This window comes from Adiantum capillus-veneris, chromosome 22 (genome assembly GCF_014529385.1).
Source record: "Adiantum capillus-veneris isolate H3 chromosome 22, ASM1452938v2, whole genome shotgun sequence".
NCBI classification, from domain to species: domain Eukaryota; kingdom Viridiplantae; phylum Streptophyta; class Polypodiopsida; order Polypodiales; family Pteridaceae; genus Adiantum; species Adiantum capillus-veneris.
In genome coordinates this window covers 103,663,693-103,668,629 of record NC_140952.1, presented here as the reverse complement: position 1 = coordinate 103,668,629, position 4,937 = coordinate 103,663,693, and the positions used below count along the sequence as shown (strand labels likewise).

At 45.2% G+C, this 4,937-nt stretch overlaps 1 pseudogene; it reads left to right on the top strand.

The window, feature by feature from the left end:
- The first annotated feature begins 1,213 nt into the window (after positions 1-1,213).
- LOC147429942 (uncharacterized) lies at positions 1,214-3,200 on the top strand (annotated as a pseudogene).
- Positions 3,201-4,937: the final 1,737 nt, after the last annotated feature.

The following is a 4,937-nucleotide window of genomic DNA, read 5'->3' as shown; positions in this document are numbered from 1 at the left end:
TTGTTCCCATTTATTCTCCCACATTAAGTGATCAATTTAATGTGAGAAAATCATTTGGGGTGGTTAGATATTAGATATTAGATTTTATGACATCCTCTCCCATGCCATTGAAGACTTATGTATGTATGCATCTACTGGCTCACCTTCCCTTTGCACCAAACCCTGTACTTCTTGCCACACTTTGTCAGGATCTTTTGTCTTCACAAACTCCACTTCCAATCCATGCCGTAGATTGTTCCAACTTATTCTCACATGTGGATCAGCCGCACACAACTCCTCTTCAAATGCTTTGGACCAAACTCGTGCGTCACTCTTCAAACAAATCTGGAGAAGACGTAACATTTGTGAAGGATCATGAATCTGGTTGCTAATGCAGGCAACCTCCATCTTTTCCAAAAAGTCTTCCAAATCTTCATCACTTCTTCCATGAAATTCTGGTTAAGAGAAAGCCATGGCTACCTAAGTTTCGATGCTTTGAGAACCCCTTCTAACACAGGTGCAAGAACCCAAAACTTTTTACTGACTCAATCCCCAGAAACTTCAATGGAATCAAGCTTTAGAAAAGGATGAACACATGCATATCAAATGACTTTTCATAGTTAAAAGTCATGAACAATCTTTAAATTTCCTTAATGCATCCAACCCCCCCCCCCCCCCCCCCCCCACCCCTCGTTTATAAGTGACACGGGGTGTCACTCACGGGATCGACGGCGTAGGCGCATTTGCGGCAGGGCGGGGTGCTTTGGGCCGTAGGATCAACGCAGCAGGGGGAGGCAAGAATATTATCCGCCAGACTCGCATTGCTTGCAACGTGTCGCGATAGGTGGATTGGTTAGGCTGCGTGAGTCCAGTGGGAGAGGTGGTGGGTTCAAGGCGCGGCGCGTGCAGGGGGGGGGGGGGGGGGAATACCTGAGGGAAACCTTTTTGCATGGCGCAGATGGGATCAACGGTGGATCCATTCTCCGCCGTCGATCCCTTGAGTCTCACCCGTGTCACATATCGACGAGGCCCCCCACCCCCCCCCAAAACAAAAAAGCCCTTTCTCCATTGGACGGCCCAAGTGTCACTGGCCCAAATTTCACTGGTGTAAAGAGGTCTGGACAGTGCATAGCCTTACTTTATCTGTTGATCTGCCACGACCACGTGGACCCTTACTGCCCGTCGATTCCTACTCTGTCTTTGGCATTTTTGAAAAGCCAAGACGCGCAGCCTAGAACCCCAGAGAAAAGGTGGAGTTTTTCCCGTTGAACGGCCAATGGAGAATGGAGAAGCAGAGTAGGTACAGGCCATCCGTCAGGCATGTAGTCAAGCACAGGAGGAGGGATCGTTTTGGGTCATCGGCAAGAAGCCGTAGCAGCAGCACAGAATATCACGCTGACAGAAAGCCCATTGAACCCACCAATCAGGATGCAGGGGATGATGATGACGACGATGGGCTGCCGCTGCCTGCCCACGCCCATGATCTAATTCTGGATCGGCTGCCTGTGCGGAATCGTTGCCGGATGCGGTGCGTTTGCAAGGCATGGAATAGCTCCCTGCAGAGTTTTAAGTCGGAGGAGATATGGTTCGTGATGGCTCGCCCCCCCAAGTATGGCCCTCGTAACTGGCGTGTAAGGTCGTATGGCCATCTTGAGTGGCGCTTTAGAGCCTACAGCACCTGCTCCTTACACAAGACGGAGGAGGAAACCTCAGAGCTTGAACAGAAGGCTTTTTTCCGGCCTCCCCTTCCCAACCCTGTTCATTCCACGCTCTCTACCTTACTGGGTGGCCGCAATTGCTCTCACGTGGCCCACAGACTCAAGCATATGGACATTGATGCCCCCTTTTTTCACGACCTCTTTCTTTGCTCTGCAGGAGGCCTCATCTCAGCCATTGTGCGCAGGCCTGATGCAGCGGAGTCCTACGACTTTATCGTTTTCAACTGCCTCACTGGGTCTCTGAAAGTGCTCCCTCCTCCCTCGCTCTCTATGCAAGGCCCCAATACTTTCTACCTCTCTATGACCTGCAATGGAAAGGATCTAAGCTGTTACTACATCCTCCTCAATACTCGTTTTCTAAGTCCGACTTCTTTCGAGTTCTTTGAGTCCAGGAGCGCACACTGGAAGGAGGTCAACAACCCCCATCTTTATTTCAAGTCAGGGAAATCGCTGCGCAATTTTGTATTGACTCATCCATCCTCTGATCAGCTGAGTGTGGTAGATGCTGATTTCTGGTGGCTGGTATCGTCCATGGACGACTGGGAACATTGCTTGCTTGCTTGCTTATCATGTAAGCCTTAATGCATGGACCAGTTTGCTGGTGCCGTTGATTCCCTGTGAGATTGTGCTTGCTCAAATTAAGTCAATTGTGAAATTCGAAGGGAGACTTCTTCTGGGTGTTCCATGAGTGGGCCCTGATCATGTTATACTTGGTTTTGGAGTTTGGGAGTTGCAACTAGCTACCTCCACCTGGGTGGAGGTAGCAAGAACTCCTCAGCATCTTACAGGGCCCCCTTCGATCACAGAAGATTCATGGCATTGTAGCCTTTTTGCTGATGGAGGCATCTTCTGGATGACCCTTTGCAACCCGTTTACTTATCGCTCTTTTAGGCCGCCTCTGGTGTTTGACATGGCTCGGAATGCTTGGTACTCCTTGCCGCTGGAGAGGACTTCAAGGAAGCTCGGTTGCATCTTTGTGTATCGGCCTAGCTTCAGTGCTTTCGTGTAGGCCTACTGTGATCAAAGTGTAAGCTACATCTCTCGGTCAGACCTTCCTGACAGAGATTCTAGTACACAAACGTGTTTGGCAATTTTCACGATCATTGCATGCTTTGTGCAATGTATTCAGTGGCATGTTTTGTAACTTTTATCATTGGATTTCGTACTTTTTGTTCCACCAATTGTTGCCTGCAGTTGTTGTAATGGCAGATTGTTGATCGCTCTTTCAGGCTGGCTCTGGTGTTTGACATGGCTCGGAATGCTTGGTATTCCTTGCCGCTGGAGAGGACTTCAAGGAAGTTCGGTTGCATCTTTGTGTCTCGGTCTAGCTTCAGTGCTTTTGTGTAGGCCTACTGTGATCAAATTGTAAGCTACATCTCTTGGTCAGATCTTCCTGACAGAGATTCTAGTACACAAACGTGTTTGGCACTTTTCTCGATCGTTGCATGCTTTGTGCAATGTATTCAGTGGCATGGTTTGTAACTTTTATCATTGGATTTCGTACTCTTTGTTCCACCAATCGTTTTCTGCAGTTGTAATGGCAGATTGTTGGTGCAATGTAGTCTTACTGATTGATTTGTTCCAGTCATATGCCTGGATTAAACTGCAGTTAAGTGGAAGTGTTTTTCTTAACTTTACTAGAGCAGATAACAAAATGTTGAGATGGTATTTTCTCTCCTTCAGTTAGTCATGGCCATGGTGGGACGTCTATGTGCGTTGTATCGTCTCATTCATTATGTTACTGTATGCTTACATTCGACTATCGTAGGTTTAGGATTCTGTTTACTTTCTTGTTGTTGTGCAGTTTAAAAGTTGAGCTATTGAATGGGTTTCCAAGTGTTCATTCAGGCTTCATGCCAGATCTATACATATTGAGGCTTCTGTTAGCTTTTAAGATTTGCTGTAGGAATCTAGTCGTTATGTTGAATGTCCTCAGTGTGCTAGCTTCTCACAATTCGTGTTAAGTGGAAAAAGAGAGATGCACCTATGTATTGTTTTCAATCAAGTTTCATCTATTTGCACAAGAGCAAAGAAAACAGATTAATGCTGGTTTTGGTTTCATGTTCTTTCTTTTAGAGGCTTTTGTGGGGCTTGATTGTGCATGCTACGGAGGTTTCTCACTGGTTTTAAAGTTCAGACTTCTTGTAAGCTTGTGAACATTCATGTGGGATTGATATAGAGTCATAGACCAAAGAGGGTTGGTGACAACGGACATCCTTGTTTAATCCCAATAGTGCAAGAAATTCCTCTTTCCATGCGCGATTGACATATCACCTTCTTATAGGTTCGAGAAATCGTAAGCATAAACTTACTTGGGACTTTGATTTCTTCCGTTCTCCACAAATTCTTGCATGGAATCATATCAAAGGCTTTCTTGAAGTCCACAAAACAACAATACAATCATTTGCTTTTCAATCGATTTTTTGTCGGAAACGCGCTTGTTTTTTTTACATGCTTTGTATGACATTCTAACTCATGTAAGAAAAGATTTGGATGATGCATTTGACGTGCAGGTGGAGACAAAGTACAAGACTATTGCTAAGAAGGTTAGACCTATAGCTACACCTCTACCAAGAGGATGTGACAAAGTTATTGAGAAAGCTTCATAGCAACCAAAGCTAAGGGATCCCAAGAATATTGTCCACAAATTTGCTGAAGAGACATTGAAGTAGGTGACCATTGGTGAAGAAGGGTTTCTTGCTAATGAGGAGATCAAGTGCTTGCAAAACATGGTAAGGCATTTGCTTATGAGTCAAATGAGATTGGATGCGCAGATCCAATGTTGTAGCACTTATGGTTATTTTTACGCTTCCTCGTATGCCATGGAATTTGCATCATATTTCTGTTCCTCAAGCTCATTTGCCAAAGCTTATCGACTTGTTAAATGAGAAAATACGCATGGGGATTCTGGAGCCGTCTTATGCTCCCTATTCCAATAGGAGGTTTATCGTCCCGAAGAAGAATGGTGCCTTGTGATTTATTCATAATGTGCAGCCAATAAATAAGGTAACAATTTGCAATGTGGGCACATGTCCAATCATGGACAAGTTTGTTGAAGCTTTTGTAGGTAGGGCAATATACTTCATGGGTGATCTCTACTCAACTTGTCCAATCATGGACAAGTTTGTTGAAGCTTTTGTAGGTAGGGCAATATACTCCATGGGTGATCTCTACTCAAGTTATGATCAGTTTCATGCATGAAGTAAATAATCACGATTATTTACTTTCATCTCAAAATTG